This window comes from Girardinichthys multiradiatus, chromosome 13 (genome assembly GCF_021462225.1).
Source record: "Girardinichthys multiradiatus isolate DD_20200921_A chromosome 13, DD_fGirMul_XY1, whole genome shotgun sequence".
NCBI lineage: Eukaryota > Metazoa > Chordata > Actinopteri > Cyprinodontiformes > Goodeidae > Girardinichthys > Girardinichthys multiradiatus.
Genome location: NC_061806.1, coordinates 1,898,341 through 1,914,899, shown reverse-complemented (window position 1 = coordinate 1,914,899; position 16,559 = coordinate 1,898,341). Strand labels below are relative to the sequence as shown.

The following is a 16,559-nucleotide window of genomic DNA, read 5'->3' as shown; positions in this document are numbered from 1 at the left end:
AATACGTGTTAATCTAGAAGAGACTGGTGCTCAGTGTCTACATCCCACCACGAGCCTGTACATCAGAGGCTGAAAAACTGCACGATGAGCTGAAAACAAACATGGAGAAAAATCATCCAGACTCACCCATGATTGTTCTTGGAGATTTTAACAGAACAAACCTCTCCAATGAACCTCCAAGATACAGACAGCATATTAAGTTTCCCACCGGTGATAAAAACACAGTGGACCACTGCTACACAGTTTTAAAAGATGCATACCACACAGTTCCTCATGCAGCTTTAGGACACTCTAATCAATCTGCTTTGTCTCCTTCCAACTTACAGGCAAAAACTAAAAACCTCTTAGCCTGTGGTTCACTGTTAGGAAGTGGAATGATGAGAAGGTCTGCTTTGACTGCACAGATTTGAGTGTTTTGGAAGATTACAGGACATGGATTACATCACCACAGACCTGACGTCGAAATCATTTGAGCGACTGGTGTTGAAACATCTGAAGGACATCACAGGCCCCCTGGTGGGCACCCTGCAGTTTGCTTACTGGGCAAACAGGTCATGAGATGATGTAGACAACCTAAGACTCATCTGCACCACCTCGACTACCCAGGGACATATGCCCGGATCTTCTTTGTGGTCTTCATCTCTGCCTGAAGTACAATCAACCCAGACATCCTCCACCAGAAGCTCACCCAATTCAAAGTGTCTGTGTATACTTGTCAGTGGATCACAAGCTTCCTTACTGATTGGCAGCAGCAGATAAGGCTGGGGAGTATCTTCTCCCACACAAGAACCATCAGCACGGGCGACCCCCAGGGTGTGTTCTCTTTCCATTCCTTTTCTTCCTGTACACAAATTACTGCACCACAGCAGACCCATCTTTGAAACTCCTGAAGTTTGCAGATGACACCAATGTCATTTGTCTGATCCAGGACAGTGACGAGTCTGCATACAGACAAGAAGTGGATCAAGATCCAGTGCTGCAGGATGTACAGCAGAGACAGTACATCTTCCAGGCACTCAAGAAATACAAGGGAGCCACTGGTCATCTTCTACACTGCCATTATTCAGTATGTCCTAAATAGGAATGAAGACTATTTAACACAAAAGGCAGCTGAACTAAGACACAAACAAACAACTAATCAAGAGAATCATCCTATCACTAAGCTGAGAGAAATAAGTCCAAATGTGCAAAGAACAGAACACAAGGATAAACTAAGAAATGAAAGACAAAGAAATAAACTAATATGGAAACAACTTACTAACAATAATGAATATAGACAAATGAACTTAATATGGCAAGACCTATAGAACATAAGAAAACAAGGGGATGATGAAAACACAAAATGAAATGAAAAACAAAACCCAAACACCCAAGGATCATAGCAATTGTAGAATTATCATTATTATCAGCCCCCACCCCTACCCTCCATCTCTTGTCCATCAGCCACAAAACAGCCCTTGGAATTTTCATTTTGGTTCCACAAACATGACAGAAACAGACATGAGTGCTCCTGTATCCTTTTGAGTTTTCCCTTAAATTCATTCTCATTTGTCTTCCTTGTCCAGTTCAGCATCCCAAGGTAGTTGTTTAGAAGCATGTAGCCAGGTTCATTGTTTCACTGCACCAGCTATTTTCCTCTTTATAGCCTCTAGATACATGAGCCTGGCTCCATCTGGCGCACACACACACACACACACACACACACACAGGAAGCAGTGGACAGCCAGGAGTATGATAAAATGAGTAGAGAGGGATGCAGAGATGTATGACTTGAGGCTATGTTTCCAAACTAATTGTCTGTTTGTCTGACAGGATCTCTACTCTTAAAGGGCTTGACTTCATTCAATAACCAGGGCTTTTTGGCTTTCACTGTCCTTTCCCTGTTTTTCTCTCAACCTCTGTTTCATACCATCTGTCAGTGCATTCTTCTACTGTTTAGTACTCTGGTTTTGGAGGTCACAGTGACAATGGCCTTACTCTAATCTCATTTAAAAGGTTAGCCATGTTCTAAGTACACCATGATGAGTAGTAAATGGTAACAAATGTCCTTGATGGTCAGTGAAACATTCATCGATGTATCTAATAGATGACCTTATAATATATAGTAATATATTTCCTTGCCAAATTATTCATACCCAATACAGTTTGCCACATGGCATCTGCAATACTGAATGTATTTTACTGGGGCCTTTTGTGAGAGACCAACACATTATATTGCCTAATTGTGGAATGAAAGGATAATGTTTTTTCATTTAAAAAAAGTGCATTTAAAGCTGCAGCAGGTAACTTTTGGAAAAATGTTTTTTTTTATATAAATTAGTTAAAACTGGCACTATTTCCTGACAATACAATATGAGACAGTTATTCTGTAAAAATAATAAAGCTCCTCTGGTTCCTCCCAGTGGTCCTACTGCTTTTTGAAAAAGAAGGGAAAGAGAATCTTCTGGTTAAATGTGCATTTCTTCTGTTGTATAAGCCTGTAACTCCAGGTAAAAATGTTTTTGTTTTTTCTTTTAGCTAAATATGGCATTATTGGCATTTCATCAACTGAGGAAAATAGTTAAATATTTAAAGAAAAGTTATTATTTAAAGGATTATCATAGTTTCCTAGTATTTAAAAATATCCAACTACTAAAGGGTATCTGAATCAAAAATTTAATTTTATTTGTTAAATTGTAATTTTTCAGTATATTATACGCTCTGATGTTTTTGCAGAGGATTGTGTTTATATTATGTCTCTTTTAGAATAGTAAAAGTCTGACAGAAGAGGAGAGAGGAGGAAAATAGAAAGACTGATAGAAAGAAGAGTAAAGCTAAGAGCAGGGAAAGAGCAGATGAGTGTTAGAAAAAGGAGAGTAAAGAAGACAGACTTTACTACTGCTATTTATTTGTTTTATTACTCTTAGGAAATGCTAACAACAGTGTGGATAGACTTTCCTGCTATGACACTTGTTAAAATAAACGAAACTGTAACTGTACCAATGTTTTCATTATATCTTGATAACATTTATTTCTTTTAATCTCTAAGCTAGCAAACAAATGCTAAAACCTAATTAAAACTAAAATAGAATTAAAAATGTGAAGTCAAAACTAAATAAAAGTAAAAACTAATGATAATTGCAAAACTATTAAAACCTTGGTTGGGCATCATTTGAAACGATTCCGGTCCCAATTCCTTGTTTCAATTCTGGTTCCTATGGATTCTTGATCTTGATTCTTTTAAGAGACAGGGTTAAAAAAGTTTGCATGTTTAAAATGAACTAGCTAACCAAAGTTATTTCTGGATGAAATAGTCTGAACTTGTCTATGAATTTTAATTTTATAAACATTTTACTTTTTAGGAACTTTTTAGGGACAAAGAATTTTCCACAGGGCAATTTTTAACCAGTATATAAATATCAAACCAATGAACTTGCATATAAATGTTATGAATTTTCTTTTTACAGGTGTATACATTTAAAGGAGAGATTTATTTCTGAAAACATCACTAAACACATTTCCAGGTATTCAGTATTTGATGCTGCAGGTACCTAAACCTGTTACTGAGCTCCTTAATGACAGGCTAACCTGGTGCAGAATATCAAACAAACAAAAAAGAGCAGCTTGTACAACCCAGTCCAGATTAGCAGCAGGTACAGTATAAAATCAAAAACCATTGAGGAAAATGATCACATCTGCCTTCTCAGGCTGTCTACGTAACTGTTCTGGACAGATCCTGCAGTGGAGAATACACATTCACAGGGCGGAAGAAGCTTGAAAGCAGTTTTTTGTTTGTTCCATCACCTTGCAACAGGTTCCTCAGAAACAATGGAGTAGCACATCACAGGGTCTGGTCAACTGGTTAACATGAGCAATTTCCCGTTATTTGTCTATGAAAGAATACATGGGCTAACGTTCGCTAGGTATTTTCATTTAAGATGGTACCCGTTTTAGGTCGAGTATAACTTGTTAGCTTCCTCAATGTTGGCATAAGATTTATTTTATTGTCTTACTTACCTAAGACAGGCACTGGTGCCCTCAGAGATGGGGCACTTTGTTACTTCTGCACCATAAATCCAGAGGTGTTTAAACATGTTTTAACAAACCACCAGCCCATCTGAAACTGTTTCAGCACAAGCTACACTTTATGTAAATACTAAATGTGTTAGGATTTGGGGTTGTTTGGTTTCTGGTTTTTTTCTTATATGTTTCTCACAGTTTTTGAATCATGCTTCTGTTTATTATTTTCCTTGTTATGCTTTAGTTTTTGTCTTCTAGTTCATGTTTTGTCAAGTTTGGTTTTTGGATCTGGTTATGCTTTAGTTTCATGTGTTTCTAGTTTCTGTTAGTTTATATTCAAGAGTCTCTGTTTTGTTCAAGCCACGTTTTGTTCTGTCTGTCAATTATCTTTATTCGGTTCACCTGCTCCAAGCTAATGTGTCTCCTTGCTCCACCTGGTTCACACTCCATATATACACACCTGTTCAGGTATTCATCGCGAAAACATTTCAGTTCATGTCACCTGTGTCCTGTTCGTCATGCCAAGCCTGTCTTGCCAGCCTGCCTATGTCTGTTTTTGCCTGTCTTGCCTGCCCGTTTATTGTTTTGGTTCCTGCATCTTCTTTTGAGTGAGTTTTTTGTTTATTAAATCCTTTTTCACTTACCGTAATGATGCCTGCTTGCCTGCATTCTGGGTTCCTCCGTTGCACAAAACCTAACAAAATGCTACATGCCACATTCCATATACATATGTGCTCTTTTTCTTATTCTGTAAGTGTCTATAACCTACATGTGTATTTTTTGAGCTGGGTCTCAGCTAAATTTCATTATGGTGACATAATGACAATAAAGAATCTTGAATCTTGGATGTTGGTAATGCACCCTCCTTTGTATAATACAGTCTTAATGTAAGTGTTGCACTGAGTCAACTGGTCATTTCTTTTATTAAAATTAAGCCACATTTTTCATCGCTACCACACACCGTTCATGGGTGAGTACACACTTTTGTGGATTCTTCTTTGTTGGTGTTCAACGGCTTCCTTTTCTGATCGGCGGACCAGGTATCGAAAATAGGAATATAAATTTTAAAATTTTAACAATTCTAGGAGAATCTGATTGTTAGTCCTTGTTCCAATTAATTCTCGGGACTTCATGTCCATCTCTAGTTCTAAAACAATATCCCAAGCTTTGAACATCTCACAGACCTATGTTCAATCCATAATCTGAACATGGAGAGATAATGAGCCAACTGCAAATCTTCCAAGACATGGATGTCCACTAAAACTGACAGGCCGGGCAATGAAAAGTAGCAAAATGTTTGAATATTTTCCCATATTAACTTGTTTTTTGTGAGCTTTTGATATATTACTTATGGCCATGCTGTATAATTTGCTTTGAAAGGCACAGCTACAAATTCTGTATCTTGTCACTTTCTGTCTTGGACTGTCATGTCTGTGTTCATGTTGTTCTGCAGTTTTCCACTAGGAAGCAAAGACAAGTTCACTCCTGTACTAGACACTGTTCTGAAAAAGAAGAAAAACAAATTGTACGTTTTAAATGAAACAACTGCCTGTCGGAAAAATGTGTATTTCATTATGAAGATGAGTAACGGGCAAGAAGGCGCAACACAAGGGAAAGTTGTTGCATATAAACCTGAAAAGGCCATCTCTGCAGGTAAATACTGTCCCTATAAAAGCATTAATATTACTTGTAGTCAGAAGAAATATCTTGGTCATATTAATAGATTAGTTTAAATCTCCCAGGACTATTACTAATTTTGTGCTTAGCTGTATGTGTGATGAAAATCTAATCTGTGCCTGCAGCTGGCCGTGGACGTCCAGGTGCTGCAGTGCTTCGGGGGCCTTGGAGGTCAGGTGATCTTTGTGGACACAGAGGGCAGCTTCCAGCTTCAGAGAGTCACGGACATCGCCGGCGCCGCTGTCAGACACTGCTCACTTCTGGCTGAGGATGAGGAGCAGCGCGTTGCCATGACTGCCTTCTCTGTGGAGACAATCCTCTCAAACATCTTCCTGGTGCGTTGCCATGACTATGTTGAGCTGTTGGCGGAGCTACACCTTCTGCCTGACTTTCAGGGGCAGGCCCAAGCTCCGCCTCCTCGTCATTGACAGTGTGGCGTTTCCGTTCCTGCGGCTGCATGACGATCTGTCCCAGAGGACACGCCTCCTCCAAGGCCTCGACCTGCAGCTTATTGCCACAGCAACGGGTCACAACATCGCTGTGGTAATCACCAACCACATGAGCATGCGGCTGAGGGGAGCCCAGTCACAGCTGGTGTCCGCCCAAGGAGATATGTGGGGGCACGCGGCCTCCATCAGGCTCCTCCTTCGGTGGGAGGAGTCACGGCGGCTGGCCTCCATTGTTAAATCCCCAGGTCACATGGATGCCACTGTCCAATACCAGATCACGTGTGAGGGCTTCAGAGAAGCTGACCAATCAGAGCAGTTACAGAGGAAAAGACCTCGAATTCAGAACAACCAATGAAAGCTTCCAGTATGAAAAACACTGGCAGATGATTGGTCAGGGACTTTTAGCTTATCAGAGTTAAATCTTGAATCTAATGTTCTGTTTGAGTCCTGCAGGGGGAGACAGAGGATTGTTCAGCTGAGACTCACCTGTCTGAAATGCTTGTCTTACGTGTGTTACAGGGGTGTGTTACAGGGGTGTGTTACAGGTGTGTGTTACAGGTGTGTGTTACAGGTGTGTGTTACATGTGTGTTACAGGTGTGTGTTACAGGTGTGTTACAGGTGTGTGTTACAGGTGTGTGTTACAAGTGTGTTACAGGTGCTGCATTTAACACACGTTAGTCATTCAGATTACATTTATGCATCTGTTAATATTCAGCAGGACAAATATCATCTAATATCATCCTCCACCTAAAGGTATCCCAGTCATGATGTGCGCACTCCTGGCACGCCGTGCATCCTGGTACTTGAAGTGGAGCTGATTGGCCGTCCTTCATGAACGTTCTCAAGGTCATGATGTCATCTTTACTCCAATTGACCTCCACCACCACAGGAAACAACTAAAGCTCTGGTTTTGAGGTGCAGGTGAAGACACCTTCAGAACACCTGAAGCACACATCGGTTCTCTGGTCTGTTTGTCACCATGGTAACTGAAGGCAGCACACAGCAAGGGCGTGTCTCTGAGGCGGCCAGGACCCCTAACAGCATCCTGCTCTGGCTGTATTGTTAATTATTGCTCAACAAATGATTTTTTTTTTGTTTCTTCTGTTAAAAAAAAAAAAAAAAAAAAGAAAATCTAACAGTGCAACTCAAAGTAGTTTTTTTTTCACATGTCCTGTCATGGCATTTCAGGTATAGCATATAGAGCAGGTGGCTGCCTACATGTGCCAGGGCAGTTTTGCCCTACAAAAAGGATATCTCAAAACGGTATCCTACTTGCATGATTGACTTTATTAAATCCAGATTCGATCAAGCATCAAAGTAGGCAAGCCACATTGAGGTAATAGTAACCTGTATGTATGACATTTAACCATTTGTGTTATTTTTCTGGTGGTGCGTCGGTGTGTGTATGTGTGTGCGTGTGCGTGCGTGTGTGCGTGCATGGGTGGATGGGTACACGCAAATGTTGAAATAAGCGCATTTGTGTTGAATGGGTGGATATGAGTGAGTTTACCACCTGGAGGTGCATAGGTGTAAGTGTGGCAAGAACGTTAGGCCTGCAACTAACAGCACCTAAGAGCAGCAAAGGACAGATGAACCTGCCTCCGGAGGACCGCAACCAGACACAGGGCATCACCCCAGATGGGCGGCCATGCACCCCCCCCCCCCCCCCCCCCCCCAAAGAAGTAGGTTGTCAGCAAGGCACAAGATCAGCTAGTCCCCATGCCAAAGAGTCAGAGTGAAACACAGGGCACAGAGTCCCCCCATCTCCCACACATCACCACGCCAAACACAGGAACCAGCCCCCCCTGGTAGCCAATGCTGATCTCCTGGATTCAATTGACAAGAACTAACCAGCCTGGTTGATGGTCTTGTACTGGTGAAGGTTCTCCACAAGGAATTTCAAGCTCTGACAGTCTCTGGAGTTCAGCCAGGAACAACTAGCTTCGCTCACAGCCAAGATCTAAACACTGAGGTATAAGGTAAAAAAACTTAGTGAAAAAGATGGAATGACACAGCTAACCAGAAAATAAAAAAATGAGGGAGACAAACCTGGATAAACAAGCTCGGGCCATGTGGGACAACTTTGTTTTCTCCAGCATCCCAGAGTGGGCAAAGGAGGACGTTGTCTGTGAATTTAAGTCTGATTTAATGTCTGTGAAGGTCATTTGTCTTTTTATACAGGTTTATACATTATACATCTCAAATATTTAAATGCTGACAGGACATTGATTATGAAGAGTAGAAATATGAAACGTTTTCTTGCATTCGTATCAAATAGTGATTTATCATAGCCATTTATTGTAAAAATACATGAAAAAAACTTTACTCTGAGTGCCCAGTTTTCTATCTACTGAAAAAACATAAAGACACGATCTTGTTTTCTTGCCAGCCTACTAAATATGTCAGGGAACAAAACACAGTGATGCAGCAGATGTTGTTGAATAGAAGCTCTGTCAAGATCAGCAGTCTGGGACAATCTCTCCTTTCTTTTGGAGGCTTTTTGTGCTTTCTTAAAGGCCTCCAGTAATTGCAGCCTCTTCCTCATCATCTGGTGGTGGCAGACATCAGGTCAGCTCACAGAGGAAGCAGGTAGTCTGTAGTGTGAATTGTAAGTTAGCTTATTCTGACTAGCTGAACTATGGATAGGCTCCATATGAAGGATTCTCGGTGCAACCTCACTCGACAAAGTAAGTTTGTCCACTGCATTGCTTGTTTGTTTCCCATGTTCACACCTACCTAACATGAATGATGCACAATTATGGTTTGCTAAAGCTCAGAAGTCTTCTTCGGGATTAAGTTTCACAACTCATTTTGTTCCTTCTTTGTACTCGTGGAGTAGTGAAGCATTAAGACTATTCATAAAACTCCTGAGTTATTCTCTGGAAAAAAGAGAAGACGGCTGTAGGTTTATATGAACAGGTACAACCTACAGTAGAAGAGGAATAAACCAAAATATGCAATGTGTCTTGTTATCTAGACATTACAGTTTATAGAGAAGCTCAGCTGCTTGTTGCAAGCAACCTTTCTGTGTGCTTTTTGTTCTCTTAATGCTTTTATTTTCTCCTAGGACTTTTGTCTTTCTCTTTTTTAGTCCAAAAACATACATTTTTGGGTTACCAGACGATGAGAGGTTGACCTTAGGCATGCTGGTGCTGCCTGTGACAGAATATTGATTTATCAAAAGGCCGTTGGGCAAAATCCATTTAGTTACTAATAAACCTTAGTCAAATTATTACACTATATAGTATTAATGTATGCCATAAAAAGGCTTCCATTATCTTTTAGTTTTATTATTTTCACATTTAAGCTTAATTAATATAAACTGATATGGCATAACACTATGACCACTTGTCTAATATTGTGTATGCTGCCCAAACAGCCCTGAACAATTAAGGCATGGTTTTAATGTATGAGCATTTACACTGCAATGACCTGTTTGAAGAGTTTCAGTCAGGCTTCCGAGTTCATCAAAGCACTGAAACAGCTTCCAGTTTGTTCATGTAAATGATAAATCATCTTTAAACTCCAGGGATAATTGTGGAGTACCACAGGGTTCAGTACTTGGGCCAATTCTCTTTACTTTATATATGCTTCCAATAGGTCAAATTATCAGGCAGCATAGAATAAATGTTCACTGTTACTCTGATGATACTCAGCTTTACTTATCCATAAATCCTGATGAGCCCAACCAGTTAGATAGACTACAAGCATGTCTTGAAGATATAAAAACTTGGATGACTTTACATTTTCTGCTTCTAAATTCAGACAAGACAGAAGTTGTCGTCTTTGAACCGGAGTCTTTAAAAAAGAAACTGCTTAGTCAATCACTTAACCTGAATTGACCTCCGATAATAAAGTAAAAAACCTTGGTGTTATTTTTGACCAGGACATGCCATTTAAATCCCATATTAAACAGGTTTCTAGGATTTCCTTCTTTCATCTCCGTAACATTGCCAAAATTATAAATATCCTGTCCAGGAGTGACGTTGAAAAACTAGTCCATGCATTTGTTACTTCAAGGCTGGACTATTTTAATTCTTTACTATCAGGATGTTCACAAAAATGCAGTTAAAAGCCTCCAGCTGATTCAAAATGCTGCAGCAAGAGTTCTGATGAAAATTAAAAAGATAGATCATATTTCTCCTATTTTAGCTTCCCTTCATTGGCTCCCTGTTAAATCCAGAATAGAATTTAAAATTCTCCTCCTCACATATAAAGCCCTTAATGATCTAGCTCCATCATACATCAGAGATCTGATTGTTCCATACGTTCCTAACAGAGCACTTTGTTCTCAGACTGCAGGTTTACTGGTGGTTCATAGAGTCTCTAGAAGTAGAATAGGAGGCAGATCCTTTAGTTATCAGGCTCCTCTCCTGTGGAACCAGCTCCCAGTTTTAGTCCATGAGGCAGACACCCTGTCTACTTTTAAGACTAGGCTTAAAACTTTCCTTTTTGATAAAGCTTATAGTTAGAGTGGCTTAGGTTATCAGGAGTGAGCCTTCCTCCCTCCCTGTTGGTTGGAGTAAGGGGGAGTCAGGTTTAGCCTAAACCGGCTCAGTTATGGTTGAGGTGCAAACACACCCTCCATTTCTGCTACCTGTATGACCCCTTCTCTTTTCCAATGGTTATAATCAGTCTGACAGAGAGAGGTATCCCAATCCTTGTGGTTTTTAGTATAACAATGACCATCAGTGGGCTCTAGATGGACAAACTGTCTACTTTTAAGGCTAGGCTTAAAATGTTCCTTTTTGATAAAGCTTATAGTTAGTGGCTTAGGTTATCCTGAGCTATCTCTGTAGTTATGCTGCTATAGGCTTATGCTGCTGGAGGACATAATGACCACTTTCACCCTCTTCGCTACATTCTCATACTACTCTCCAATTTTGCATTATTTGCAGTTATTCCAGCTTTTAACTTTGTTCTCTTTTTTCTCTTCATAGAAGCTACACCTGGCCTGACCGTGTCTACCTGTGACACCTTTCTGGAGAGGGGCATCGTCCAAGCTTCTGCTGGCAACAACTTAATGCTCACCCTCTACCAATGATCCACATGGCCCTGTTTTTCAGTGTTTAACCCTTTCTCTCTCCTAGACATGGTGATTGACTGAGCTTAACTGTAACTAACTATGTGCTCTCTTTCAGACTCTAACCTTGAAAACTGGCTCAGAGTTTATGTGTTCTTTCTTTCTAGGTGAAACGACTAAAGGAGCTACATCCATTAACATTTACTTTTCCTTCCCATAGAAAGTACTCCTGGATCAGTGTTTCTTTGTTCTCTTTGTGTCTCTGTTCTGTTCTCTCTAACCCCCAGTCAGTCGTGGTAGATGGCCGCTCACACTGAGCCTGGTTCTGCTGGAGGTTTCTTCTTGTTCAAAGGGAGTTTTTCCTCTCCGCTGTCGCTACATGCATGCTCAGTATGAGGGATTGCTGCAAAGTCAACACCAGTGACTGTCCACTGTCGCTACATGCTTATGCAGGAGGAGTGAATGCTGCAAGTCACTGACTGGATGCAATCTGCTGGGTTTCCTTAGATAGAAAATGTTTTGTCCAATTTGAACTGAATGTGACTGCACTGTTCGATGATTAGGATTAATTGGAATGTATGTACCTGACTTTTGTGAAGTGCCTTGAGACATGTGTTGTGAATTGGCGCTATATAATTCAAATTCAAAGTCAATTCAAAGATACTTTATTGATCCCCGAGGGGAAATTAGAATTCCAGTACAACCCATCCAAACATACATCATGACACAAGACAAGGGGGGATGGGTCAATGAGGCTTTGCTGCCCACTCACAGGCGCTGCCCTTGTTAGATGAGAAAAGAGGCCACATTAGGTAAGTAGAGGGAAAAAATCATATTTCACACTTTATCCTTAGCAGGATACAGTTTGAGATTGCAAAAAACCTCAGCACAAAGAAGCAACAAGTTGACAAAACAACATCATGCCGGGAACAGTGAAGGTGGTATGAGGGGGTGCATATGTTTATCTTGAGCATGTGTGTGTGTGCAAGTGAGTATGTGCAAGTAAGTCCATGAAGCACTGCCACAGAGGCCATTGTCCTTGATGGTTCGTTGGAATGTTCATCAACCGGCCACAAAGTTCTGAGGAGGTCCACAGATGTCCTCAGGGAAGGGAGGGGCAGAGGGAGCAGAGCGTCATGGTTACATAACTTCCAGGAGAAGTTGAAGATAGCCAGCCATCAAGGCCGTGCAGGGGAGCCAGATTTAGAAAAACAATAATTATTTGGGTTAGGCTGACTCTTAATTTTCCGTCAGCCTTGAGAGTCTCGCTGGTGCTTCTCAAAGGCGAATCCAAACAGCCAAATTCCTGGTCTTTCTGCCAGATCCAAGCGAACAACTTTCTCCAAGATTTATCCCATTTCACCCCTGAGTCCAGGAACCGCAACCTGCCTGCGATCCTGTGTAAGGATCACATCCAGTCTGCGATTCAGCTCACGTAACATCTCAGTCTGAGTGTTGATTGCTCTGAAGATCCCATCACACATGCCAGGCAGCCTTACAATGGCCAGAACAGCTGCTGACATTCTCCGAATTTCTCGATATGCCAGGTAACCGCTGACTCCAAAAAGCAGAAATCCTGATATCAAACATCCAATTATATACACATCTTCCACATCCTCGACTGACATTATCGACAAACACACAATCCTCCACTTCTGCCAGGAGTCCATCGTGTATCCGGAGAAAAATGTCCCGTCAAAGCAAGTGGGCTCTCCCGACCCCTGTCTTCTCGTCGAGAAAATCTGATCAATTGCATTGAGAGACCAGCTGACCAAATCCATATTTTGGAAGAATTTGGAAGATGTGTAAAAAGAGGCTCCAAAAAAAGACAAGACACAGAGCTGAAGCAGGGCAGAATAAACTGAATTGAATTTTAACTAGAATTTTAACTAGACGTCTGAAATTATGCGTTAATGTCTGCCACCAAGGTGTTAACAACAGATATTTTATGTTATGGAAGTGCATGATGAGTCCTCCGTGTGTCAGAACTCTTTGTCCAAAACATCCATCAGATGCTTGATTGAACTAAGGAAATGGGGAATATGGTTGCCAAGCCACCATCTCAGACTAACTGTTCTTCAGAAACACACTCCTGAAGCATTTTTGCTTTGTGGCCGAGTGTATTATCCAACTGTGCGACTGTGGCTCATTGGGACAAGTAGTCATCTTGCAATCTGAAAATGATGGGTTTGATTCCACTTGTTTCCTGCCACATGTCGCTGTGCCCCTGGGCAAGGCACTTAACCTCAACTGTCCTTAGAATCTTCAAATCAGTGTATGAAAATATAAATTGGGTAAATGTGGCTATAGTGTACAGCAGGCCCATCGTTAGACCTGGGCCTCTGGGTCTGAAGCCCTGGATGTCACATTCGGGTTTGGGGTTGGACCAAAGCACAGACAAGAGCTCGGGAGCAGCATTTCAAGCAGTCTTGGGTTTATTCATAAGATGAAAAGTAACAAAAAAACATAACAAAAACACTGCAGGTATCAACCAGAGTCAGCGCCAAACTTACATAAATACTGCAGAGATTCAAGGCAAGGATGCGGGTAGTGCACAGGGTAGTGAACGCGGTGAGAGACGAGAGGAACCAGCCAAGGGCAATGGAACAAAACCAACTAATATACAGAGGGAGAACACATGCAGGTAATCAAAGGAACTAAGAACAGGTGAGACAAGGAGGCAGAGGGAGCAGGTGAACCTAATAAAACCAAAGCACGAGGAAAGGGACTAAAGACAAGACAGTAGGCTGTCCTAAATGAAACTATAAACCAAGATAAAAATAAAGCGTAAGAATCAAGTATAAACATGAACTGAAGGAAACTGAGAAACTGGAGGGAACACAAGAACCTAAGAACTTAGTAAAACAGAAACCATAAGGAAACCCCGACTACAAAAGTAAACAAACTCAAACCAACACTGATAGAATAAAACTAAGAATGAAGAAGAGGAAACGAGGACTAGAATAAAAGTAAACCGTAACTAAAGCTAACCTATAGAGGAGAGGCTGGAGAACAAAGATGAACTAGGGGAACAAAGCTAAAAAGAACAGGAGAATAAAGGGCACTAAAACCAAGTAATAACTAAAAGGGGAAAACAAATGACAAGAGGAGTAACAAAAAAGAAACTAATAAATAAGATAGTGCCAGAGAACTCTGATAAATAATAATAATCATAATAAGGAAACCCTCCTAAGAAAACAGGAAAGCGATGCCAAGGGAACTAGGAGCGAGGAGAGCACACTGGGGGGCAGAAGATAACCAAAGCAGAAAACCACAACCAACATGAATACAAAACACAAATAAGAAACATCTAGCTAAAAAGGTAAAAAAAAAACACAAAACCAAAAGCAAAGACCAAAATGTCGTACCACGACACTGGATGCTTTCTGAATAGCCCTGGATCTCATGAATGAAGACATTTAGAAATAGCCAAATGTCTGTTAAAAATATGCATTTAAAATTACATTAGATTACACATTTTTATTTAAAAACAATCAATTTGTTTCAGTTGTATTCTGTATAGTCACTGCCCATTCCACCAAACCTGACAATGAGTTATAAGAAAGTATGGGAAAGTCTTGTTTTGCACACATGCAGCACCTAAACTGTGCAACTCTTCACAAAGGCAGGGGTGGATTGGCATTTGAATAAACTAATAAAGAAAATACCTCACGATGATAGCATAGAGAAATGAACTCAAGAATGCAAGACCTTGAGAACATAATAAACAGCAAAAATAATGGTCAGAATACACACACAAAAGAAAATCAAAACCCTAACACCTGAGGATTGTGATGCAGTAATAACAGGACAAAAGATAAGAATCTAAGAAAGGTCCAGGATGAGGCTCTATGTTATACTATGAACATTTACATAACAATTTACAAAATTATCTGGTCCCTGACCAGATTACCAATTGCCAATCAACTTCCTACAGTGCTAGACTGTTTTTCTGCAGAGGAAAAAACTTTTATCACAGTGCATGCAATATGCAAAGTGTTTTTCATTTATTAAAGGAATAACTGGGTTTGTATAACCTCCTTTACCTAGTGGCAGTCCCGATAGGTAAACACTCTAGTCACAAAGCAACAAGTTCATTTGCTCAGCAACACTATGTCATAAAATGTATGTTGTAAATACCAATGCTTGGGTCACTGTAGACAAGAGCAGGGAGTGTGTTAATGAAACATATTCAAGTCATTCTGTGGCAGGAACGGCATGCTGCTTTGAACAGACTTGTCTAAACATCATGATATCTGCAGTCATATCTGTGAAACTCAGTTCTTCTTTTGGTCAGCTGTTCTTACAACAATGAATAAAATGCAACAAAAATGGAAGAAAAGATTTTCCAGTATTTCACCTAAGTGAAGGTTTTGTCTACAAACTATACAAAATGACAACAAACAATGAATGATGAATGTATCAACTCAAAAGGTTTGTTACCAGGACCGGTTCTACACATGCAGATATATGAAGGGGGCATCATCATGCATACACATTATGCTCCAGCATGTTTATTATTGCTGTTGATTAGTGTTTTCTTTATGGGATTGGGGTAAACTGTGTATTGCTGTGCAATTTGCCAGACTGGACTAGTTTTCCCCCAGTTGGGTTTCTTTTGAACACATTGAGCTGGAAAAAAATAGTTTTGAAAGTAAAAACCTACATATCTCAAAATCTCAAAATGTTGTGTCATTTTACTCATAAGAACTTTTTTTTGAAAGAGAGAATCTGTCGAACATGACATCGTCAATCAGTGATGGTCACTGGTTAATCGACTGTCACTGTGAAATTATATCGGTCAATTGTAAATGCCCAAAATGCTGTTAAGAGTTCATCTAATATATACTTTACTTTGTTAAGCTTGATGTTGAGAGACAGCTTCATGCTGAAGGGCGAAAATACAAAACAATATCCAGAAATTTTAAACCAGACCAGCACCAGATCCCAATTGTATCTGGTATAGGTCATAACATGCACAGACATTTTTGGAGGCATGGATGAAGGGCTAAAAAAAGGGCATCCATTGCTAAATTTATTTATAAATTAAAATTAAAAAAACAGGATATATTTATGCTTTTATAGCCTTGCTTTTCTTGGAATTATGCTGCAAAATTTGTGAATTAAATAAATTAAGGTTCTGCTATGCATCGTAATCAAAGGAGACTCACTGAATGAGGTGAGAAAACAGCATACATTATTTGGCTGTTTTCTGACAGAGTTGAAACACTACACTTATAATAAACCATGACCAATATCAATACAACTCATCACACTTTCATGTAGCTCAACTGAAGACCAACCTTTCATTTCAAATCACAAACCTACTTTAGGTAATTAATGTTAACATTGGGTCTATTATTACACTAATAAAATCAAACAGACAGCTAAGTAACATTTACCTATTTAT

General features: G+C 40.1%; 1 pseudogene; it reads left to right on the top strand.

Moving 5' to 3' along the window:
- The first annotated feature begins 5,786 nt into the window (after window positions 1–5,786).
- LOC124878772 lies at window positions 5,787–6,601 on the top strand (annotated as a pseudogene).
- The last annotated feature ends 9,958 nt before the right edge of the window (window positions 6,602–16,559 follow it).